This window comes from Alligator mississippiensis, chromosome 3 (genome assembly GCF_030867095.1).
Source record: "Alligator mississippiensis isolate rAllMis1 chromosome 3, rAllMis1, whole genome shotgun sequence".
Lineage (NCBI taxonomy): Eukaryota > Metazoa > Chordata > Crocodylia > Alligatoridae > Alligator > Alligator mississippiensis.
The window spans coordinates 120,470,772-120,496,638 of record NC_081826.1 but is presented as its reverse complement, the minus strand read 5'-3'; the positions used below and the strand labels follow the sequence as shown (position 1 = coordinate 120,496,638).

The 25,867-nt window shown below is 46.8% G+C and overlaps 1 long non-coding RNA gene across 1 annotated transcript; it reads right to left on the bottom strand.

Moving 5' to 3' along the window:
- Positions 1 to 301: 301 nt before the first annotated feature.
- On the bottom strand, positions 302 to 25,867 carry LOC132249364 (uncharacterized). The gene is made up of 2 exons (XR_009460834.1): positions 25,743 to 25,867; positions 302 to 1,264 (listed from the first exon to the last, which is right to left on the bottom strand). It is a non-coding gene; the product is annotated as an uncharacterized LOC132249364 (long non-coding RNA).

Genomic DNA, 25,867 nt, shown 5'->3' with positions numbered 1-25,867 from the left:
GACCCCCTGAGTTCCCTTGTAGCCAGGGCTGCTGCAATCCAGTTCAGTGTGCTGTGCTCTGGGTACACATGTAAATCACTTGCTCAGGAGCTTCCTAGAAACAATACACTGTTGAACAATAAATTCTGCAGTGCATTGCTGCCCCTTAATGGCACATGTAGACGCACCCATAGTGACTCATGGCATTTGCAGTTTGGGTGCCACATGACCCTATGTTCCTCTATGACTGTGGCTCTCAACCTTTTTAGACTCAAGGCACCCCTTGTTAGACTTAAAAGCACACCTCACAAAATACCAGCTCTTAGTTTTCACTAATTTATTACATAAAAATAATAGAGCTTCTTTTACAAAGAACTCAGAAAGATCACATTAGGTCAGAATATATTTAACACTAAATCTCTAGGTTTATCTAATGAAACATGTTTGTACACCTAACCGTGCTAACATTGTGTGGCTCCCCACAGTACACTTAAAAGTATCTCACAGCACCCTGGCTGAGAATCACTGCTCTATAAAGTAGATTCTATGGTAAGACTATGTCTGCCAGCAACTGCAGTCATAGATTCCCATGATGCATGTTCCACGAGGGAGGGAGATATAGTCTGACCAGGAAGCCTTCCCTATAAAGAATAAAACATTGAGGCACCTGAACTACCACTTCCATAAAACACAGCGACAGCATTCTATTTCCTTATTTATTTATTTGGTTTCTATTTGGCTGTGTATTTATAAATCAATATGTTTCTATATCTGGTCAAAATAGTGTGGTTTTCAAATGTTTGGGTTAAAATGATTTTTCCCTTTTCCATATTAGACATGCATAGAAAGTAAGTCTTAAATAGGTAGAGAGGTAGAGAAAGGATAAAATTCAACTTAAAAATCAACTCCTGGGAGTCTACATTGTTCTCTGTTTTAAATTACATGGTCTTAAAAATCTCTCTTTCATTCCTACCCTTTAAAACTAAACAAAACACAACACCAAGGCATCAACTACAGGGAAGTTACACAGGCAACAGGAATCACATGACAGTACAAGACAACAGTGTTTGATCTTGGGGTACTAAACAAGCCTTTTCGACTACATGAGAGATATTGGCACTGTTCCTGTTTTCATATACTTGCCATGTGTGCTTAGATATCCAGTGATGAGGCCACATAATTCCCACAGAAGATAGACAGATGATAATATAAGGCACAACTGGAACAGTGTTGTGGTTCCAGAACATCTGGTTAAAAAACTGTGTGGATGCCCAGTGCTTTTCATCTAAAAAGAACACAGAATTACACAGTATGTTAAAGGTTGTCCAAGTCAGGTGTAGCAGACTGCAAGTCAGAAAAGTGCCCAAGGAAGAGAGGCCTTTTCGGAGAACCACCCATTCCTGAGAACAGATGTCAAGAAAACTCCAGCCAACTCTAAGTGCTCCACGGAACACCAGACTCAGGCATTCAGCCTCGAGGCCTTTCCAGGCCTTGGCAATTCCAGGTCAGAAGGAAACACTGGGTACTGATAAGCATTATATTTAGACTGGCCTAACCAAGGTTAGGCTGGTTCAAATGCCTGCTTGTGCAGGCATTCACGGGGCTTAAATTGGCCCCAAAATGGTGCATTTGAACTTACTGAGGTAAGTTCATCACAGGAAACTGGGCAACACCTCTCTTCCCCCCTCCCCCCCCCCGCACCTGCAGACCCGCCAAACCCCCATGCAAACTCATCAGCCCCCCCGATCCCTCCAACCCCTCCCCTCACCGTGAGTTACTTACCTTTGAATGTCCGCACCACTCCCAGCAGCAGCAGGAAATGCCTACATGTGCTACTCCCAGTCTAGGTTTAGGCTGCTTAAAACAAGGTGCCTAAACCTAGATCAGATGCAGCAAATGTTTGTACATACCCATTATGATCATGTACTCTAACCTTCTGCATAACACAGGCCATGAAGGGCATGGACATTAGTGCAGCCCGCCCCGCCCACTATAACTTATGGCACTTAGCAGGAAGTGTCATGATTTACAGCTATCTCTGGGACCCAACAGACATTCACTGTTAGGTCCCAGGGGTTGGGAAATGAGCTGCAGTTCAGAGCAGCTGTGTCTTTGCAGCCACTCTCCCCAGGCAACACCTCCTCCCACTCCCAGCCCTGGCCATGTCTTCAGACTGGGAGAGGGAGGGGAAGGGAGCAGAGGGAGCTCATTCTGGGGGGGGTAGCCCAGCCAGCACTGGAGAGTGGGGTGGGTGTATTGGAGCCCCCCACCTCCAATCCACCAGCCCCACCCTCCAGTGCTAGCTGGGCAACCCCCAGAACAAGTTCCCTCCACTCCCTTCCACCCCTCCCATTCCAAAGACAGTGTGGGGAGCAGGGCTTGGTTGTATCAGCTGAGACCTGCCCCGGCCAGGCTGGCAGATGTTAATGAAGGCATTTCACTTTGGAGAGCCTTCACCCAGACCCCCATGTAATGAGGGTCCAGACTGTTATGTGATCAGACATTTTTAAACTGCTCTGTAGCTGTGCAGTTCTGTCAATGCACAGCTGAAGAGCACTTTCAGGGACCCATCATGCAACAAACTATCATGTCTGTCAGTGCCTGAAATCTCACCCAGAGGTTTCTGTAACTAGTTCAGTCACTTGGGACTGAAACTGAATTAAGATGTTGCAATTAGCAAAACTTATTAAAATTACTGACATCTTGAATTAAGACTGGAAATAAATAGAATCTTATAGCTATGTTTTAGAAAAGTGGTGCTCAACCTTTTGGCCCAGTGAGCCAGATAAGTGGCATGAGGCTGGTCCATGGGCCTGATCAGCCACCACATGCTTGCATGGCCTCACCCAATCCCTGTATGTCTGGTTTGGGTGCTGTGCTGGCTCTGCATAGCAGAATTGGGCCCTACACCCTAGGACCAGACCCTAGAGCCCCATGCTGTTGCTGCATGCTGGGATGGGGTCCCACATCACTCCTGTATGCCAGGATCAGGCCCTGCATGCCAGAATTGGGCCCTGGCACCCCCAATGACATAGTCTGGCCTCATGCTCCAGGATCATGCCCCATACCACCTTGTGTACCCAATCTAACATGCAGGATCATGCCATGGTAAGCCCAAAAAGCTTACCAAGGGTCCAAAAATGTGGCAACAGGGGACTGGTAAACATTCCCCTCCCTCACCAAATTTTTAAACCCAGGGGGACTCTGTGGGATGCTCCAGGGGCCAGGGGTTGAGCACCCTGGTTTAGAAGAATCCAGTTATTCCAGACTTTTTTCCCCCCATCTCTACCAGTTTAAGAACTGGTACAGACCAGTTCTCTCTCTCTTACACACACACACATATACCTTACCATACAGAAGTATGTATTCTGAAAAACATACAAGATCTTTCTCCCTACTTTTTATCCACTCCCACATTTTGAAAGAAAAATAAAAAATGTCCTGCTATTTTATCTATGCTCTTCCTGAAAATTAAGCTCGGGAGGATAGAACTTTAGGAACCTATACACATGCCCCATGCCTGCTCCAACGTGTTTTTATTAGAATTCATCAGCGCAGACTCAACTGAGTCTGCTGGAGAGTTCAAATTAGAATGGTCCAGCAGCCTCGACATCATGTTTATTCAGCGTCCCCACATTCCAAAATGGCAGCAGCGGTGCTTTAACTAAAGCTTATCAAACAAACTTTAGTTAAAGTGTCCCTGCTGCCATTTTGAAGTGCAGGATGCTGAATACATGAGACACTGTGGGCGTTTTAATTAGAGCAGCTCCTGAGAGCCACTTTAATTAAAATGCACCCTGTCCCCCCCACCCCAGAGCACATGCAAAGATGCCCCATTTTCTACAAATCCTTTCCTGAGCTTTAGTAAACTCTGGTCCATTACGTAATTCATTGCATAACTACAAATTGGTTTTAATCTTTTGTGTGAGAACCATTTTTGATTAGCTTGGGTCTCTTTATCTGAAAGGCATTAGTGACTAATAAGGTAGTTCAGAGCATGAATATTCCACTGAGTTTTGTTGAACTGAAGTTTGTAAATCTCTATTAAACCTGATTAATCCAAATCACTCTGCGAACTTCAGACTTAGGATTTTTTTTGACTGGATGTTGATTGGATTCATATGATTTTAAAGTGTAAAGACTGATTTCTATGGAATTAGACCCTTTGGTGTTAAGATCTAAACTTTTAACTTACTTTTAGTCTCTTTTAAATCGTTAGAATTGATTGCAATATGTTTCAGAGCTCCCTAAACTTTTCCATTAACGGCCCTTTGTTTCCACTGAACATGCTTTATGGGAATGCCAAACCTCAATCCCGACTTGAAATTAACTGAATCAAGCTGCAACTTGCTCTCTGTGGGGTTCATTAACCAGATGTTGGGGGGAACTAAAGGATTGGACATGGAATGAAAAGTGAATGCATTATTAACCTTGTTACAGCATTGAAGCATGAGGCAAGTTTTAAACCCTAAAAGTGATTATCCTGAGATATGATGAAAGCAGGTTTCAGGAAACAACAAGAGTGACTAAGAATGATGAACTCTCTAACACCTGTCTATTTTATGAAGTCTACCATGTTTCTTCAACTTTTTTAGCTTCCAAGAACTGACCCACAGAAGATGCTCTTTATCATCTTCACATGAACCCAAAAAATGGGTCACATGCTTTTGACCCAGTCACATGCTTGTGTTTCTGATGGCACACTGAAATCCTTTTTATGCATTTTTCTCTAACGAATATGTTGTTCCAGGCTCATATAATGAATTTTGTCCTTCCCTTTTAGATGCTGCTATGTCTCAGAGAAGCAGCAACTGTGTCAGCACAGAATCAATTTTCCCCAATATGTGACACCTATGGCATTTCAGATGACAGGAGTGAACCTCAGGCTTTGTAACATTTTGCACCATGGGATATACATTCATTGCAACATAATAGCCAATGACCTGATATACACACTTTTGCTGTTTGTAAAAAAAGGATTGGTATGTCTATATAACATATTCATGGACTAGAATCGCTACAGGTTGTCTGCATGTTTTAATTTGCTTCTGAATTGAGCTCTGAGAGACTGGTTTGAAAATGCCAGAAAAACTTGATAGAGAAACTTAAAAAGCCTTTGAATATTTTACCATTCTGGCTCAGGGGGTATGAAAACCACTTCTTCTTTATTGCTTAAATATTAGCAAAACATTAACAAAATATTTAATATTGAATAAAATATCAAGAGCACTTAATAATGAAAATCTTACACAAATCAAATTGAGCCGATGGAAAGAAAGTGTGGTGAATTTTCACAAAAGCCAGGCCAGTCTGGTGCAGAGAGATTTTAAAAGAACGTCAAAAGAACTCTGATTATTAAAAAGCTGCCATTATTGTTATTATATTAAACTTAGAAAAGGAAAAAAATAATTTGCACTAGATTGTAGTGACTAAAACAACCCTAATAAACCCAGAAGATTTGCCAACTGTAATAAAGGATATGGTACTTTATATAATGCACAGACTTTTCTTTCACTGTGACTTATTTTCTTTCTGAGTATAACCAAGAAAAATATAGTGATAGTGATATAGAGAAATATAGTGATTTAGTGATATAACCTGTTTAATATGAGCCACATTTTTTAGTTTCCTATAAAATATTTGAAAATAAAACATCTCTCTTTCCTTGCCCTCAGTGCCTCCTACCCACCATTTCTTCCCCCTCCTCTCCCTAATCATGCTTCCTTTTAAATACTACTTGTAATATTCACCTTACTTTAGACTTAGGGCAAGTGCACCTAACTAGGTCACTTAAAAAGACTTTTACACATTGTTCCTGCAATATAAAGATACTTGCTTAATTCACATTCGTTGTTAAAACAGCTGGTCAAAATTTGAAAGCTAATGCCTGAGTTTTAGCTAGCAAACCACACTAGTGACTGAGTCACAACCCTTCTATTCCAAAATCTGCCATGGACTTGCTGTATGACTTAAGTCAACCATCAAGGTCCAACTTTTTAATTGTATTTAAGTACTTAACTCAGACAGAAATCAACATCTTTAAAATCTGCACCTGAATCCAGGTAGCTGCAACTTCTTCTACAGGCAACCCCTGCTTAATGCTGTTTCGCTTAGTGGTCATGGCACAGAGCCAATTTTGTGGGCATTTCCTGGAGGCCCTACCCCTCACCGCTAATTGGCAGAGAGGCCCCAGGGAGGAGGAGGAACAAGGGGGCAGCCAGTATCTTGGCTGCTGGCTGACCTTTATGTGGCCCCACCCCTGATTGCTTATAGGCAGAGAGGCTCCAGGGGGGATGAGGGAGCAGCTGCCATCTTGGCTGCTCTTCGTATCTCCCTGTCAACTGGCACCTGCCCCTCCTGGATAGGCTGCAAGTCAGTGAGAACTGGAGAGCCAGCATTTTGTTTTTATTAATTTTTTAAAACTGATTTTGCAGATTTTGTGGTTTCTGCAAAATCTGCAAAATTGTGAATTAACTAGGTCCTTAGTTATGATATTGCAACTGAAAGCAGAATTTTCTCCAGTGGATGTCCAAGTTCACTTGATTGATACTATCTAGACCAGTGGTTCTCAACATTTTTTGTACCATGTCCCAGTTGTAAACATTGATGGCCAGCCCCGACTCAGTGCCCCTTTTTCCTGACCTGCTGCCCTCCACCCCCCAGGGGGAGGGGAGGTGTGTGGCGCAGTGGGGGGCAGGGGGGGGAGCAAGCAGTCCCTTGCAGTCTGGAACTCTTCCATCCTGCGTGGCCCTGTGGGAGGGAGGGGCAGGGGGCAGGCAGGCATGCTCAGCACGGCCCTGCCTAGCCCCCCACATCCAAAAGCAGCACAGTAGAAGTATCTTTGAACTTTTACCCAGAGCCCCCTTCAATAATATTTTCTCCCACTGCCTATGACCACAAAAGGGTAGAATGTTTTAAATACTACAGATTCATATTTAAAATCTCTGAGTTTATCATATGAATTATGCAACACTCTGCAGCACCCTTGAAAGGATCTCAAGGCACCCTGGCTGAGAATCACTGATCTAGAATGCTATGTAATTGCCCATAATGTAAAACTTTCATAAGGCAGCAGCTCCTGAAGGGAAGCTAGATATACTGATCAGTGCAGCAGTATAAGGTTAAGAGCTCATTCAGTTAATAACATCTCTCATTAATACTAAAAATATAATTAGGAAAAAAAGGGTGGAAATGCTGCAATATTGAAAAAAATAATTTTAAAAAATTGGAAAGCTAAGCTGAATGCTAAAGGTGGTTTGCAAAGAAAATGGTAAAATGTGCATTTTTGACCTTTTTTTCATTATGTATTATAAAGAGACGTGAAAGATGTATTTATTTATTTAAATGCCAGCTTGGTTTTTACTTCAGAAAACATTACAATTGTTTGGCTTTGCTGTAGGCCTGATTGGGGTTTCAGACGCAGACCAGGAATTCTTTTGCCTCTTAACTGAAAGGACTTATGGTGACAAATTTGACTAAAGAAACCTTTCTTTCAAGTGTTTATTAGGCAGCAACTCTGTCCCACTCTTAACGGGGGTCACTTCTGAGTGACACAGTGTTCAGGGACTTTAAGTTCCAGATTACTCTTTCTGTGAAAAATGCTTGGGAAAGGCCCAGACAGGCAGAGAAATAGTGCAAGATGCTTATCATGGAGCATCCTCTGCAAGTGAGCCTCTTTTGAGATGAGGACAGGACAGAATCCAATGGATTCTGCAAATCCAGGGGGAAGGGCTCCCTTTGGTCTTTAGAGTAAGAACCATGTGGGTGGGTTATAGAGCCCTGTTGTTCCATGGTTCTTAGGAGAGGCAGGCTGTTGTGGACAGTGTGCGGGCCGGGAGTGGTCCGAGGCCCTCGGGGGCACGCGGCGGGCTGTGGCCAGCAGCCCTGGCACGCGGGTCGGGGAATGCAGGCCGGCGGACTAGAATTAGGCACGGACGCATAGCGGTTGATTAAAGATTATTTTACTTACACCGTAGATGGTTGCGGTGCAGGCAGGAAAACTTGCTTGAGTTACAGTTACAGATAGGAAAGAAGAGCGGACAAGAGTTCTAATCTCGCGAACTCTAGCCCAATCCGGCTGAAGGCTCTAAAACTGAAAGCCTGTCGTGTCAACCAAAGAAAACAACTCGGAGAAGAGCTCTGGATACACTCACACGAAGTTTGCTAGGCTTCGTGGAACTTGCGCGCAGGGAAGGGGTTTGTCGAGGGATCGCGCTCGGCGACAGGGAGAGGCCAGAGGATGATCAGACCCCTATAGCCTTCTTAAGGCACACGCTGGGTCCATTAGGCTCCGCAGCGCTTAGAGTTCTTCAAGAGACGTGAAGTCCTCCTCCTCCACTAGATGGTTGTGGAGTCCTCCAACTTGGGCGGAAACCGCTCAAGCCTCTTATACGGCTAGCAAGCCAATTGCTAGCCGCCACGTGGGAATAATTTAGAACTGGCCAATAGTGGGACACAAATTTGCATGCGGGTGGTGGGAACTCCTTTGCACCGGGGTTTTCTCTTTGCAACTGAGAAATGCACCCTGCAAAGAAAGCTCCTCGTGGTGGGAAATAATTTAGCAGTGCCGAAGCGCGCGCACACTAAATCACACCCTTGGGTTGTGACAGACAGATTGTACCATGACTGCTCAGAGACAGACACGGACAGGAAACCCCACAACGGGGTGAGAGAGATGTTGTCCTCCCCACATTTCTCAATAGAAATTTGAGGGAAGAGTAGACATGTGATGTGGACCCTAACCCATGCCCTGATCTTCTCTTAACCTTACTGAGGGAAATGTAGGCCTCAGTCTGCAGCAACTCTAGTGATGGTGGACTGCTATACCTACATAGAGCCTCAATGACTTCATTTGGTCAGGGAAGAAGTTCAATGGTCCCTTGGCATACAAGCTGCATGAATTTGAGTATCTAAGTTGTATTCCTGACTTTAAAACTAATCTTCTGAGTGACTTTGGAAAAGTTACTTAATCCGTGGGACAAATTTACCCACTGCAAAAAATCCACAGAAGCTAAGGAAGTTATTTCAAAACTACAATTTGGCCATTTATGCTTAGGATATTCATAGAATGATGACAATAATTAAATCCTTTTGAATTATTCATTTCAAATGATTTAGCCAATCACATTTGGGATTTTCTTCAAATAAAATTATTTGAAAAATCTTTAATGAGCAGGGGCAATATAGACTATTTTGTGGCTAATTTGTTCAAATTCATTTAGTTAATTTAAATTATTTAATCAGTTCTAAAAATATTATTGCTAATCCCAACTCACAGTGGTCTGGTGAGATTTAATTCCTTAAAGAAATAAAACAAGTTAATCAGTTAGGAAAGAACAAACTTCTGTCAGTTTTTCTAATTTTATGCCTTTGGTTTCATTAAAATCTACTTGTTCACATGGTACAAGACACTACACAGTAGGGCTGTGCAAAATGGCAGCATTCTGTTTCAATGGAACAGCGTTTTGTGTCAAATTCCATTTTAATTTGAAACTGCTGTTCTGTTTTGTTTCATCAAAACAGTTTGGCTGTTTGATGTTTCGCCCATAGGCTATAATGGGGAAGCTCAAAACAGCTTATAACTTTGTCATTTCTGAGGGCATGAAGCCTGCCAAGTACGAAGGAGATACATGCAGGGGTTTCAGGAAAACTTCACCTCAAAATTTTGAAAGCAAAAAACTCATGTCACGTGTATGTGTTAAGCCACAGTAGGGTCAAAACTACAGGTATGCTAGCCCCTGCTGAGGCAATGAAGCCTGCCAAGTTTCAAGGAGATAAGTGCAGGGGTTTGGGGGAAACTGCACCTCAAGCTGCGGACAATTCGTCCCTCAGTTCATCCCTGCCTCCAGCGTGACATGCACAGAAGGAAGCCTGTTGTGCCCCTGTTGAGCCCAGGGACCCCCAGGACACCCCAGCGGGACACTGACCTGGACCTCCAGTGCAACCAGAGGTAGGTGGGGCCCGTGGCAGGGAGGGAGGGAGGGACCCCGATCCAGTTAGCTGCGGGGTGGCTGAGTTGGAGCCAAGGAGGGACACGCTCCCCCCAGCTCCTACTTCACCCAGCCCCCAGGGAGCCATGAGACCGGAGCCTTGTGAACAGGTCATGCAAACAGGTAGGCTTGTCTGCCCAGCTCACGAGTCAGTGTGGAGTTTGCGCAGGAGGGTGAGTGTGAGCCCCTAGGGTAGGTAGCCACAGTTAGCCAGACTACCACCAGTAAAATACGGATGGGCACGCACCACACACCAAGGGTACCCTCAGGGTCTGTGCCCCCCACCTCTGGTCCACCCAGATGGAGCCCATGGTTCCAAGCTCCACGCAGACAGAGTCCCTGGCTCTTGGCTGCGGGGGCTGCCTGACACTTTTCCAGGCTCTGGGGACCGGGAGCATGGCCACCTCCCCTTGTGAGGTCTGCTCCCTTCTGGGGTCTCTGGCACGCCAGCTGGAGGAGTTCCAGGCCACAGTCCAGAGACTGTTCACCATCAGGGATGGTGAGTGGGAGATTGACTCCTACTGCCATGCCCTTCAACGCCTAAAGATGGAGGGTAGACCAAGGTCACCTTCCAGGACAAGGGGGGACTTGGGGACCTCCCCTGCTGTCCAACCAGGGGGTAGGACCAAGGTGGTCAAGGGCCAAACCTCTTGCAGCCCCAGCAGAGCCTGCTAAGTTGCCAGCTCTGGTAGGCAACACAGGCCTCAACTGCAGCTACCGCCCCCACTCTCCCTAAGACAAAGCGCAAAGTGTTTGTCATGGGAGACTCCATCTTCAGGGGGATGGAGGGGGCAATCTGCCACCCCGACCCCTTAGCCCGGGAAGTCTGCTGCTTCCTGGGACCCCATAGCTGGGACATGGCGGAGGAGATCCCTGAGCTCCTCCAGCCACTGATCACTACACTATGCTCCTTATCCATGTGGGCACGAATGACATGGCTCAGAACACTCCCAGCCAGGTCATGAAATGCTACAGGGATTTGGGGGGTTGGGGGCACAGGTGGTGTTTTCTTCGATCCTCCCAGTCTCAGGATATGGGCTGAGGAGGGAGAGGAGGATTGAGGTAGTGAACCAAAGACTGAGGGGCTGGTGTCATTGGGAAGGCTTTGGCTTCCATGACCACAGTCCTCTCTTTGGTGAGAGAGGCAGTGAGCTGCTGGGAAGGGACAGCCTCCAACTGTCTCCGCTGTGGAGGAGGCTCTTCTCAGCCAGACTGGCTGACCTGCTCCACCGGGCTTTAAACTGAGCCTGCCAGGGGATGGGGGGACTACCGCCACTGCTAGCCTGCTGAGCAACCCTTGCTAAGCCAGCAGGCCAAGGCACTTAAGGGAGCCCACCCCTGCCCCAGCCCTGGAACAAGCTGTGGGCAAGGCAGGGGCCCCCAAAGGGACACTTGCCTGCCTGTACACAAATGCTAGGAGCTTGGAGAATAAACAGGAGGAACTTGTCCTCCTGCTTAACACAAATAATTACGATGTCATAGAGATAACAGAGACCTGGTGGAACTCCACCCATGATTGGGCCACGTTATAGATGGTTATACCCTGTACAGGAGAGATCAAGTGCACAAAAGGGGTGGGGGTGTAGCTCTCTACGTCAAGGAAAGCTGTGTCCCTGCAAGCTGACATTGGCACCCAGGGTGGGTGGCTGGAGACCCTCTGGGCTAAAATCCGTGGGGAACACGGCACAGGGGACACAATGGTGGGAGTCTACTACAGACCTCCTACCTAGGATCAAGAGCTTGACCAGGAGTTTGCCAGGGAATTGGCTGAGGCCATGTGCTCCTGGTGCATGGCTGTCATGGGAGACTTCAACTACCCTGACATCTTGTGGGAAGAGCGCTCGGCAAATCCGAGTGGTTGCAAAGCTCTCTCACGTGTGTGGATGAGCTCTATCTGATGCAAGATGTCTACAAGCCGATGAGAGGTAAAGTGCTGCTCGACCTGGTATTGGCAATGGGGGACGACCTAATCAGTGACCTAACAATCAAAGGGAAGCTGGGTGACAGTGACCATAAGCTGATCACCTTCACCATCTGCTGTAAAGCTGGTAAGTCAGTCAGCAATACAGAAGTCTTCAGGAAACTGACAGACTTCAGGAAAGCTGACTTTGACAAGCTCAGGATACTTGTCAGAGTGGCCCTCAGGGACTATGACCCAAAGGGGAGGAGAGTTCAGGATGAGCGGTTGCTCAAGGGAGCGATCCTGGATGCACAAGCAAAGTCTATCCCATCTCGGAGGAAAGGCAGCAAAAGGGCACAGCATGCCCGTTTGGCTCTGCAGGGAACTAGTGGATCTCCTGCATCTAAAAAGAAAGACCTACAAAGGATGGAGGGCTGGGTCCACCTCCAAGGAGGAATATTCTGCACTGGTCCAGACCTGCAGGAAGCGAACCAGGAAAGCCAAGGCTGTGATGGAACTCCAACTGGCTACAGGTATCAAGGACAATAAAAAGTCCTTTTTTAGATATGTGGGAAGCCAGAGGAAAAGCAAAGGCAACGTTGGACCCCTGCTAAACTAGATGGGACAACTGACAACTGATGCCCAGGAAAAAGCCAACTTACTAAATGGGTACTTTGCATTGGTTTTTCACCAGTCCCAAGGGGCACCCCTCCCCATTACAGGACGGGAAGGCCTGGGTGAAGGTGATTCCTTACCCTCCATTAATGCTGACCTTGTGAAAGAACACCTTGAGAGGCTGGACACCTTCAAGTCAGCTGGACCTGACAGTTTACACCCTAGGGTACTCAAGGAGCTGGCAAGCATCATAGCTCAGCCCCTGGCATGGATCTTCAAGAACTCCTGGAGCTTAGGAAGAAGGCCAATGTGGTGCCTATCTTTAAGAAAGGGAGGAAAGTGCATCTGGCAAACTACAGACCCAGCCTGACCTCTATCCCAGGGAAAGTCATAGAAAAGAAAGATTATCAAAGAGGACTTTCTTAACAGACTGGCTGATGGCAACATCCTGAGGGATAGCCAGCATGGGTTTGTTGCAGGTAGGTCTTGCTTGACAAATCTTATTTCCTTTTATGGCCAGGTGACCTATCACCTGGACAAGGGAGAAGAGATTGATGTCGTATATCTTGACTCTAAAAAAGCCTTCTATCTGATATCTCATGATCACTTCTTGGAAAAACTGGTCAACTGCAGCCTTGGCTTCACCGTGATCTGCTGGCTGGGGAATTCGCTCCATGGTCAGACCCAGAGGGTGGTTGTTGACGGAAGTCAAACCTTGTGGTGCCGTATGACCAGTGGGATCCCCCAAGGCTCTATCCTTGGGCCAACACTATTCAACACCTTCATTAATGATGTGGACATCGGTGTCAGAAGCGGACTGGCCAAGTTTGCTGATGACACCAAACTTTGGGGTAAAGCATCCACACTGGAGGACAGGAGGGCAATCCAGGCTGACTGTGACAGGCCCAGGAAACGGGTGGATGAGAACCTGATGGCGTTTAACACTGAAAAATGCAAGGTTCTCCACCTTGGGAAGAAAAACCCACAGCATGCTTATAGGCTTGGTAGCGCTATGCTGGCCAGCACTATGGACGAAAAGGACTTGGGGGTCATGATTGACTACAAGATGAACATGAGCCTTCAGTGTGCTACTGCAGCTAGTAAAGTGAGCAAAATGCTGGCTTGCATCCATAGATGCTTCTTGAGCAAATCCCAGGATGTCATTCTCCCGTTGTACTCGGCCTTGGTGAGGCCACAACTGGAGTACTGCGTCCAGTTTTGGGCTCCACAATTCAAAAAAGATGTGGAGAAGCTCGAGAGAGTCCAGAGGAGAGCCACATGCATGATCAGAGGTCAGGAAAACAGACTATATGATGAGAGGCTGAGAGCTATGGGACTCTTCAGCCTGGAAAAATGCAGGCTCAGGGGTGATCTGGTAGACACCTGTAAGTTTATCAGAGGTGCTCACCAGGATCTGGAGGAACACCTGTTCATCAGAGTACCCCAAGGGGTGACAAGGTCAAATGGTCACAAACTCCTCCATGACCGTTTCAGGCTGGACATAAGGAAGAACTTCTTTACTGTCTGACCTCCCAAGGTTTGGAATAAACTGCTGCTGGAGGTGGTTCAAGCACCTACCTTGAATGCATTCAAGAGGCATCTGGATGTTTATCTTGCTGGGATCCTATGACCCCTGCTGATTTCCTGCCCCTGGGGCAGGGGGCTGGACTCGATGATCTTCTGAGGTCCCTTCCAGCCCTAATGTCTATGAAATCTATGAAATCTATGACAAGCAAAACTCATGACATCGGTGACACTGTGTGTGTTAAGGCGTAGCAGGGTGAAAGCTGCAGGCACAGTAGCCTGTGCTGAGGCCACAAAGCCTGACAGCTGTCAAGGAAATAGGTGCAGGGGGAGTCTGGGTTCTGGGGCCCTGCACCTCTAGCTGCTGACAGGCAACACTTGTGACATGGGTGGGTGACACTGTGTGTGTGTTAAGGTGCACCCTCACTCAACTGACACCAAGGCAGAAAGCAGGGCAGTTCAAACAATGCTGCCTTTTATGCAGTTTTTCCTTCCCTCCTCCAGAGCACGGGATTGGAAGGGACCTCAGGGAAGGATGCCAGTCATTGGCCAGCTACAGTCAATAATGAGAGCACTCCTTTTCCCCTCTTCCCCCACCCTCTCCTTACTTTAGTTTCTGTTTCCCTGCAGGCAAGCCCAGCTTGAGCTTTGAAACTTGAAACGTTTAGAAAATTTTGAAACATTTTGACTTCTCTCGTTTCGTTTTGAGGCTGTTTCGAAGCTCTCCGTTTCATTTTGAGTTTGCTGTTTCGAGCTCAAAACGAGTTGAAACAGCATCAAAACAAAACTGCCAGAAAAATTTCGCACAGCCCTACTACACAGGGGATCCCAGGTTTCCTTCATATAGACCAATCATTATTTTATATATCTTTTGCTTATCCCGTCTTATTTACCTCCTATAAAAACACTCAGTTTTTTCAAGTTCTTTTCATGTAGTAGATTTGCCATGCCTCTAAACATCTCTGAACCTTGATTACATGGGAAAACTGATCATCATAGTAATGGTAAAATAGTTATCCACAATACTTTGTGACGAAAAAATTTGAAAGTCAGTTTAGTTAAACCAGTGGTGCTCAATGTTTTTGCTCTGTGGAGTGGATGGACAGTGTTCAGTGCCTCCATGGGCCTGATCCAGCCGTTGGGCCTGCCCCTGATTTGTCCATGTGGAGGAAAGAGGGCATGGCCCAATCCTGATTCAGCCCTAAAGAGGAAAAGGGGGCATGGCCTGGCCCCTGGCCCTGAATTTAGCACCAGGAGAGGGACGTCAATATTAATTGCCGTTGGGAGAGGGACAGGAACACCACTTCTGTGCCACCAGGTTTCTGGACCAGGGGACAGCTTTGCAATCTAGATGCCATAGCTCCACAGGTCAGATTTGGCCCAGGAGCTTGGTGTTGAGCATCCCTGAGCTAAATCAGAAAAGTTCTCTCATCCCAAAATTAGTTCTCTCAGTTCTCTCATCCCAAAAGTAGTGTCCACAAGGGCATCTATTCTATTATAGCTATAGCACTTAACATTCAGATAGTATTGATGTAATCTTTTTATGTAATCTTTTTTATGGTATATCTAGCTTTTGCAAACTATATCTAACTGAATACTTAAGGCAACTTACTGATGCTGGGAGGGGTGTGGCATGTGTGTGTTAAGAGATGCTTGCAGAGCACAGCGTGTGGGATACGGAGGATTCATGGAATGCCTCCCTAACACCAGCAGGATAATGTCTCCCTGACACTTCTAAGATAGAAAGAAGTTCAGAAAAAGGTCTCATTATAATGCTAAAAATCACACCCCTGGGCAGAGCAAAAGTATGTTAATGAAACATATATGTATGTAAATGAAATACATGGCTAAAACATAGGTATAGGGACATGCTCAGTAGAGAATGTCTTATGTCAGTGGCTTGTAACCAATCGCTGAGCGATACACTTGCAAACATATGTATAAAAGGTACCCAAAGGTAGAAACCGGTGGTGCTTGCTTTGCAAACGATTGCCAAGCACCCCTCTCTGCGCAGACTTGAAACAATAAAGATTAAGTTGGATCCTCCACCCCTGTGTGTTCATTGGCAATAGCGCACCGGGCACGAACTCACACCGTCCGATGGGGACAACAGTATGTTATTTCTGAATAGTTTCTAAATATCAACACATTCTAAAATTCCTTCTCCCTTCTTTCTGAGGTGGGGTAACAAAAACTGGGCAGAACATTCTTGCAGATAGCATGCCACTGATTTATATAATGATTAAATCACAGCAAGGCATTATATAATGAACAATGTGCTTTCAACGTGTAGTTGAGCACTTTTGAATCCTGGGATACCTGATTATATTTAAAAGGTTTTGCAAGCTATAAGTAGATTCTCCATCCTTCAATGGGACAAATATGCACTAGGATTTAAGCATGATACGGAAACATCAATACTGTTCATGATTTTGCCTTTTTGTATACCTTTATTTTAATCAACTGAAATCATAAGTGAAGAATATATAATATATATATATACACATACACACACACACACACACACACACACACACACATCTGGATGTGTAAATGAAACTCCTAATAAAAGAGCAAATTGTTCTTGGCTTACATTTGCCAACATTTATTAGCAGCTTTGGGAGAAGTATGAACAATTCTGCACATGGAGAATACACTACTTCCTAATCTTACCTAATTCCAAGGTTTTCCTGTGGCCTCTAGTCATATATTTTTACTAAATTTACAACCCCCCCACCAAAAAAAAACAACCCCCAAAAAACTTTCATCCACTGAAAAGTCCCTAGATAATTCTTATAGAGGAAACCTTTTTAACTGGGAAACATCAGAAAGAGAGCCAAATTTAAGACGACATCAAAAGGAAAGCAGTTGTTATACTTGGCTTTTGTTACCAAGGTAATGAAGAAACTTACTCACTTGCCCACCAATAAAAATTAGCTGATTTTACATTAAGAACAAGCATTTAATGTACCACACAACTGTGTTTACTTTGTTTGGGAGGAAACACAATAAGTAAGAATTCATTTAAATGTAAATCCAGGAATGCAAGCATATCAGAAACCCGTGAGACATTGTCAAAAGAGATTTTTTAAAAGCCCATAGATACTGTTCCTTGCAAAAGAAGACTCTTCAAAGATATGACATGTAAGTAAAAATCTTTTTTTATAGAAAGCAGCAGAAAGAAAAAAGAGTGGTAGCATGTCAGGGGAGAGCAATAAGCTGTTTTCCAGCAGGGAAAATCAGTAAATACATAGCAAATTTATTGTTAGACTACAAGAATTTACCAAACAGGACTAAGGTAAAGTTTATAGCTGGCAAAGGTAAAACGCAAGGACATACTTAGTGCACTCACCAACAACTTTACTAAATTAAAAAAAACTAACATTCATATCCAGATCCACTAAAGCACTTATACGCCTGATTCCCTTCATGTAGTAGCCTGTATTAGGTGCCTAGGCTCCCTATACACTGCATGGGGAGGTTAGGCACCTCCAAATTGGTTCCAAATTAGCGCACTAAGAAGGAGCTTCCTAGACCTAGCCCACTGGAAAATACTGGAGGCAGGGCAAATCTTAAATCTTGCTTTGCTCAGGGCCAAAGGGAGACACTGCCAACCCCTCCAGATCAACACCCCAGAACTCTCTCCTGTAAGCAGGTGCTTATTCCCTTTCAAGTAACCAAGCACAGCTCACTCCTTTCTTTTAAACACAGCTGCCGCAGGATGTGGTGGTACTTCCATTTTACATATTCAGTTGGTAGATTCAAGTTCAGTATCCTTCTTCTGCCTAAAGGGGTTCAAACTTACATCTACCTCCCCGATGGATGATTTAAACAGCAAATCATAGGTGAGTCTTGAAAGGAGTGTGTTTGGGGGTACTCCTCACCTCTCCTGAAGCTGTACTATTTAGATCAGTGAGACAGAGAATGCTTGGCTCTGTCTCAAAGTGGTTAGAACATTGGACACTAAGAGGCCTGGTTCAGATCCCTTTTCCCAGGCCCATTTTCATATTATTATGTGGAAAAAAAATCATTGAATAAAATACAGAAAGTCAGACCCAGACAGACCAAAAGGCAGGAAACAGTTTAAAAGCGTTTATGTTAAGGGTTGCATATTGGGTCAACAATCTATCACTGTAAAAATAAAAGATAGCTATCTTGACAGTCACCATGCCAAAGTAATGGACTCTGTCTCAGCCAATATAACACATCTTGGTAAAAGTCATCAGGAAGCCAAGAATGAGAAGCTTTTCAATGTCCCAGGAATACTAAAACCAATAGCTGCAATGAGGAAAGCTGTTTATCTCCAAGTTCTTGGAATATGTGCATCTTGATGAATGGGTGCTATGATTCTAAAAAAAGTCATAGCTTGGGGAAGCAAGCTAAGAAGTAGCACTGAGAAGTACCATTACTTCTGACTTCCAACACACACAAAAAATCACCTATAGAAATTTAGCCATTCAAAATGGTGTGCTATATTTTACATGTGTGTGGCCAAGTCGAGCCCCAGGGGTGGCCATGAAACCCCTTAGTGGCTGTGTGACTCCTGCCTGGCTTGGTCTCTAATGTGGCCCTCCCTTAACTACTTTCCTGCCACGCCTTGTTGTTATGAAAGTTAAGTAAGGGAGGCTGCCCATGGGCCTTTTAGGGAACCTGAGTCCACACAACTCATCAATGGGTCCTTCCTGGACTCAACTAGTTTCAAGCATCCTTTGTGCTAAATAGGCCCCTCTCAGCCTGGCAGTGCCTTTGCAGGGCACCTGTAGTCTAAAGGGCAAATTGTGTGGCTTCATTCCTCCCCTATACCACAACCCAAGCCTTGCAGGTGTTATGGTAACGTTGTTCCCTCTGTTGGGACCTTGGCTTCCTTGGCCTCCACCCCTTTAATTGCTCTAGGCCTTCTAGCCAAAGTCCACTGCATCAGACCTAGTTTCGAGGCACTAGCTTCAATCACATTCAGTCTCTGGGCCCCTGGCCCATGTCTATTGGCCCCCTGGCTCCTATGTGGCTATACCCCTCTGGCACCAGGCCTGTACTTCATTGTGCTCCTGCACCCTGCCCCTCTCTGGGCTCAACAAAAGCTCAGGCCTTGAGCCTGCCCCTGGCACAGCTCAAGGCAGTTGCATGCCTCACAGGCACTAAAGGGATCTCTGTAACCTCCCCTTATATCCCAACCCAAACCACCAGTGTAAACAGTAACATAAACCATAAGCCCCTGGGCTATAACAAAAACAGAAACAGCAGAAGCAGCCCTCCATCCTTTTAAGAGAGCAAACTTTCCCCATCTCCCAGCAGGTATACTTTCCAGCTCAGGGCTATACCCTAGTCTATGCCCTTGGTCCTCTTGGCTCTTGGACCCTCCAGTACCATACACACCCTTTCCTCCAGCTCTTAGACTCTCTAGTCCCATATTCAGCCCCTCCTCTGGACTCTCAGACACTCTGGTCCTGGCTCAGTCCTTCCCTGGGCACATGGACCCTCTGGTAGGCACCTCAAACCCTCTAGGGGTTAACATAAAATAAAGTCCGTAAAATCAGTCTTTCTCTGCCCAGAGACCTTTCCTTTGTTCCTGGCCTCCAGCATTATTAAGCTAGGTCCAGGTCCCTTCAGGAGCCCTGCTGCCAGGAGTTCCTTGCTTCATGGTTGCTGAGGAGAGACTACCTGACCCATGCAGGCTCTGGGCTTAAATAGCTCCAGCCTGAGCCTTTTTCTGGTCAGGTGAGTCCTTCACTAGCTCTCCCCTGATGCCTGCAAGCAGCCTCTCAGGCTGCTTGCTTTCTTAAAGGAGCAGGCACATCCCAGTGTCTTGTGACAATATGTTACATGAAGATGACAGTGTTTTGCATCAAGAAACCAGGAGGAGGTAAAAAGCTATACAAAGATTCACAGTTCCCTACAAAGTCTTAACTAACAAGATTCCCAAGTGTGCTATTTACTAGGGCTGTGCAAAGCTTTGGGTGCTGATTCAGTTCGGAGGAGATTCGGCCTGGTTCAGCCGCCGAATCTCCGAATCGAATCAGGAGACCAATAAAAAGGTCCGAATCAATATGAAGTTCTCTGAATTGATTCAGAAAAGATTTGGAAAGCTTCAGAGATTTAGGCAGTCCCAACTTGCTGCTGCAGGGAGCTGGATCCATGCCAGTAATTAAGGGGGGGGGGGCTAGAGAAGGGGGAAAGGGACCATGGAGAAACCCTTACCAGGCACCATCCCCTGCCTGTTTCCCCAGCCCCCCGAGTGCTCCCCGCCCTCCACCCATTCTCCCAGCCCTGTCAATGGCTGCCCCACCTGGCCCCAGCATTCCAGCCCTTAAAAAAAAAAAAAGCCCTGCACTCACCAGATACTGCAGTGGCTGTTGGGACTTCTGGGGATCTGTGGCAGAGCCCCCCACACAGTATGGGGCAGTGGGGGACAGCAGGGATCACCCCTCGCCTGGCAGCAGCCAGTGGCTGCAGGGTTTTTTGTTTTTTTTTTTAAAAAGCCAGGACACTGTGGCTGGGCGAGGCAGCCATTTACGGTGCTGGGAGAGCAGGTGGGAGATGGGGCCTGTTTGATTTGGAGATTTGGCTGCTTTGGCAGTGGCTGAACCTGCTAATTAGATTTGACTGAATCAATTTGGGACAGTGATTTGAATTTGTCCCCCGAATTAGCTGAATCTGAAGCGAATAGTAGCTGCTTCGTACAGGGCTACTGTCTACTTAGTAATGGGGGATTTTAATGCCAAAGTTGGAGATAATCAAAATTAAAAATGGGGAAAGGTGAGCAAAACTGTGTCTGGCTCACAATTAATGGAATATTAATTCCACACAAAGATATCCATAGTCAGCAGGAACCAGATTAACCACCTCTATATCAGAAGGAGATTTAAATGAATTCTCCAGGGTGTCTGAGTATACAGAAGAACTGGACCACCAGAAACATCCAGCTTATGCGTGACAAGACTGAAAATCAACCTTTAATAAACCAACCCCTCAAAATCTCCAAAAAAATTGACAGCAGGAGGCTGATAGACAAGAAATTCCAGCAGAAACTCCAAAATAAAAGACAAACAGATTTCAGGTCTAGTCAAAATTACATTCACTGCAGAAATTAGCACTGACATATCATAGTCCCTTCCACATGAATACAGCAACAGCTAGAATTGATTTTGGGATAAGCAGACATAAGTAAGGGTAAAATTGGAGGAAAGAGAATTATTTAAAATAAAATGTTAACACCCCAAACATACCTCCAGCAAAATAAGCAGAATAAAAAAAGTATCTGCTTAAAACAGAGGATAAGCCAGAAGAGACAAGAGGAAATAAGTGGTTAACACCACCAAAGAAGCTGGAGCAGGTGCTGCAAGGAATGATAGTAGGACACTTTATCAATGCAACAAGGTCCTAATTAACATATAGCAGCTGGAGGACCTATTAAGGATTAATCAGGAAAGACTTTAGCAAATGAAAAAGAACACAGAGTGATAGATGCTAAAGAGACCAGTGCCCCAAAGAACATTGACTTTGACAAGGAAAATAATGCTCAGCCAGACGTAGTCCAATCTCACATCATAAATGAAGAAGTGAAAGAATTAAAAAAAAAAAAATCAAATGTTTAAAACCTGGGCAATCTGCAGGTGAACCAAGCTGGTATGCTGACAAGAATACTTAGCATAAGCATTCTTGTCAAAGTTTCATGTCAAGAAGCAGGTTGCACACTTAAAATAAACATGTATAGGAAAGGCTTAAAATAGATACCAGTGTCAACGTAAGATGCATTCTTTCACCATGATATTGCCAGTCACTTCATTATGAGAAGAAAATGGAGATTTACTTCATTAGAAGAAGTTAAATTTCAATGTACAAAGTTCAAGGCAGAAGGAAATACAGAGGACCCAAGTAAGGGATTACATAGTAGAGGATTTGGGGTAGAGATGGGAAAGGAACTAAGTTACATATCAAACTTGTAGCCAACTAAGACTGGGGGTAAGCAGGTGAAAAGGGGGACAAGGGTGGGGGGAACGCAACACTTATAAAGTCAGGAATATATCAGAGACTCCTTCAATGATGCCACGTTTGGGTTCAGAGGTGGTTTACAAAAAGTACATGGTCAGTTACAGAAAGTAGAACATGAAATACAATTGCAGGGGTTGGGAAGAGTCCAGGATGGATAAGTTCCCCCATGTCGCTTCCAGTCATCAGTCTGGGGGGGTCCATGTACTGATGCTGTCCCGTGATGTGCTCCACTTAGATGTCCCTAGGCCAGCAGATGGTGTCAGGCACTATGAGGTGCTGCATCAGGTTGGTGTAGCAGTGGGATACATGGCAGATGCGCGGGACACTCTTGTTGCTGGGGTTCCATGGTCCAAGCTCCCCAACAATCAGTGCCTCAACCGTCATGTCCCCAGCTCCTCAGGATGTCCACCAGCAGCTGTTTTTTTTCTTGCTTCCATTCATGAGCCTTGACAAAAGCTTGCTGTCGGTTCTCAAACTGGTTGGTGACATCTACCATCACAACACACTTGCTGTCCTTGTCAATCACAATGATGATGCATCTGACTCTCGCAGCATGGAATGGTACATTTGACAGACACAGTCCCTGCTGAGGCTAGGATGGTGTGGCAGGGCACTGTGTGTGCCTGCCACTTTAAGGGCCTGGAGCTGGCAGCCACCAGGTGCCTGCCGAGGGCAGCCATTTTGGAGTCAAGGGCTGCCTATATAAACAGGGCAGTTTGGCTGCTGGGGGCCAGGCAGCAACATCGCCTGGCCGGAGGGCTGCTGATATCACCTGGAGGTAAGGGAGGAGCTGTAGGGGATGGTAAGGAGGCTCTTGGTCCTGGGCATGACCTAAAACTGCACCCTGCCGGGAGTGGGTGGCCTGGTGGGGCTCTCAGTGGTGCGGGAGCCCCCAGGAAATGCCAGGCCAGTTACCACCCCGGTGAAAGGCGGGTCGGGGCGCCTTAAACCCTAGCCCCCACCACCGGGTGGGTAACCCCGTTTGTGAAGGGCCCAGAGGGCGGACCCTGGGAGAGAGTGAGGGGCTAGAGACCCAACCCAAACAAGAGAGTACCCTCAACTGGCCCATGCTGGGGCCAGGACCAGGAGGGTCAAAAGGGCCAGGGGCCCACCGTGAGGGACACCCAAGAGTCGGGGGCCTGAGGTCCCAACTGGCCTGGAGGTGGGCCAGGGCTGGTAGCCGAAGGTCCTGGGGGGACCACACCCAAGAGGGGAAAATGGTTTCGGGGGGCTAGGTAGCCTGAATGAAGGTGGAGAGGCCGTCTGATTGGAGGGATCACGGAGGGGTCCTGTTAGGATGATTCTGGGGCCCAGCGTGGCGGTCTGCGAGGCTTGGGCTGTGGTACTGGGGAGGAAAGGAGCAGCAGAGAGCGCCCCTGGCATCGGGGCACTAAAATGGGCAGCCTCCTGCTTGAGTGACATCAATTAGTGAATCAATTAAATCAAGGCATGACGGGCGAGAAGGTGGGTGGTTGGCCCAAGAACAGGTGGGCGGGCCACGAAGATCGGCTCTGAGGAGGCCCCCTGTTACAGATGGCCTTGGCCAGCCATTCCTGAATGGCATTGTGGAGCAGCTGGCATGCTGTGGCATGGGGCTTGCAGGCACCCAGTGTGTGCGGGAGGGTCTCCACCTCATAGCTGCAGCATTGGCACCTCTTGTCATGGTTCCCATACCATATGGTGCTGTTGAGAAGCAGGCAGTTGAAGTGGGTGCAGTAGATGAAGTGACAGTCTATCAACAGTGTGAAGCTCTCACTGGGCATGAAGTTATTGTGGGCGTCCCACTTCGAAGTGAGTTCAAAGACTTTGCTCTGGTTGGGTTTTGTCCTCAGGCCATTGGAGTACTTGGATCAGATGGCATCCTTCAAGAACCATTCCAGGATGGTTCTCCTGAGTGGGGTCATGGTGACGCAGCTGGTGTTGGGGGCTGTGAGCGGTAAGACCCCAGCTCATGGCATTCCTCATTCCAGGTCCAGGAGCAACCAATGTGCTTTCTGAGGCATTGCAGGCTGGGCTCCACAGTGAAGCAAAGTCCCCACCATTTCAGCTGAACAATGCAGTGCAATGCAATATGTGGGTGTGACGGGGTCCATCCTGGCGCCTGTCTAACAGAGGCCCAACCCTCTGTCTCTGGGCTACCCTCCCACCTATCTCATCTGCCATACCTGGATGGAACAATAATTATGATGTTACTCAGGTGGGAGGCTGCCCATTTAATACCCCAACGCTAGGGGTCACTATCCACAGCTCCAAACCTCCCCTACACAGTGGCCTGTGTGGCAGAAGGCCACCTCTTTTTCTCCCCAAAAACTCTGCTCTGTGACAGTTTGGTTAGGATGGGCCCAGCAGAGGATATACACCTTACCCTATCTCTTTAGGTAACCTGAGCTGGATACATTCCTGAGGGAGGGGAGAAACCTGCTCCCTCTGCCTACGTGACTGGTATCACATACCTGGGTGAGGGGCTTGCTCCCTGGGGAGCTAGGAACTGCCAGTCTGCCCAGCAACAAGTGATGCATTTCAAACTGGTTGGCTGATAGCCAACAGGTGCTGGCCTCCATTGGACCAGGTAAATGAGGTCACAAGGGCTATATAAGTTAAGGACTGCCCAGGAAGAGGGGGCAGCAGCCATGAGGAAAACTCAGGGAGGGAGAAGAGCTGAACCATCTGAAACTTGCTCTCTCTCAAAACTCATGATCAAGGAACTGCCTGCCTCCAGAGGGAATCTCCATCTGCCTCTGGATGATAGTTGTGAATAAGCTACCTGAGATCTAACTAGATATATAGCTTGCAGTAACTCAGATGCGTGATCAAAGGCTAGTCAACCATGGGAGTTTGCTCTATGGGATTTCTCAGATATTGCTCTACCCTGTACTCTATTCCAACCCTACCCCTTGTAACCAATAAAGTTCTCCTTTGTACCTGGTGTAGGAGACTTACTGGGAGTGGGTCTAGATTATGCCTTGGGGTCCCCTTGGTTTGGCTGACTAAAGGAGACCACTACTTGTGCTTCTGACTGAGGGAAGCATTCCAAGTTCTTGAAGTGAATCAAGTACCCTTGAGGGCTACTAGCCCTGTGTTTCCCAGGGTGCACAGAGCCAAAATCAAACCCAGCCCTGGGTGGTGGCAGTGGAAACCCCAGGCTAGTGTGTGTGCTCCAGGAAGTGGGTCAGCCAGACATGAGGCACCCCCAGGGAGGCACTTGGAGCCTGGAAGGTGGTCGGGCACAGTGAGGTGAGTGGCTCAACACAGGAGTGCCCCCTACTGGCCCGCCACAGCCTGTACCTTGCAGATGGTGTATAAATGTTGACCTGCACCCTAGGGCATTGGGTCAGCTCACTCTCTGTCACTGTGCCTCTTGACACTGGGGGTCTTCCCCTTGTCTCTGCGCCACTTGTCACTGTGCCCCCTGGCGCTGGGGTCTGATCACCCCTTGTTGCTGTGCCCCCCTGGTGCTGGGGGCCCAATCATCCTCTGTCACTGTGCCCCCCTGGCACTGAGGCCTGATCACCTCCTGTTGCTGTGCCCCGCGGCACTGGGGCTTTGCACGCAGTGTGCCCCACTGAGGCCTACTACTCCCCAAATAACCTCAGCCCGGTCCACTGGATAAACAATAACATAAATATGAGCCCCTGGGCTATAACATAATATAAGTCCTATAAGCCACACTCTGGCTCCTTAAAAACCCCAAACTGCTCCTCAAGCATTGAGTGCCCCCCCTCCCACCACCCCCCGACTCTGGGTACCTTGTAGACTCCTGGAGCCTCATTAGCAACAGTCTGACCAGCAGCCACAGCGTTCCTGGGTATTTCTGCTGTGCAGAAGCTCTCTTCCCCTGGCCGCTTGCTAGAGACCTTCTCCCTGCCAGCCT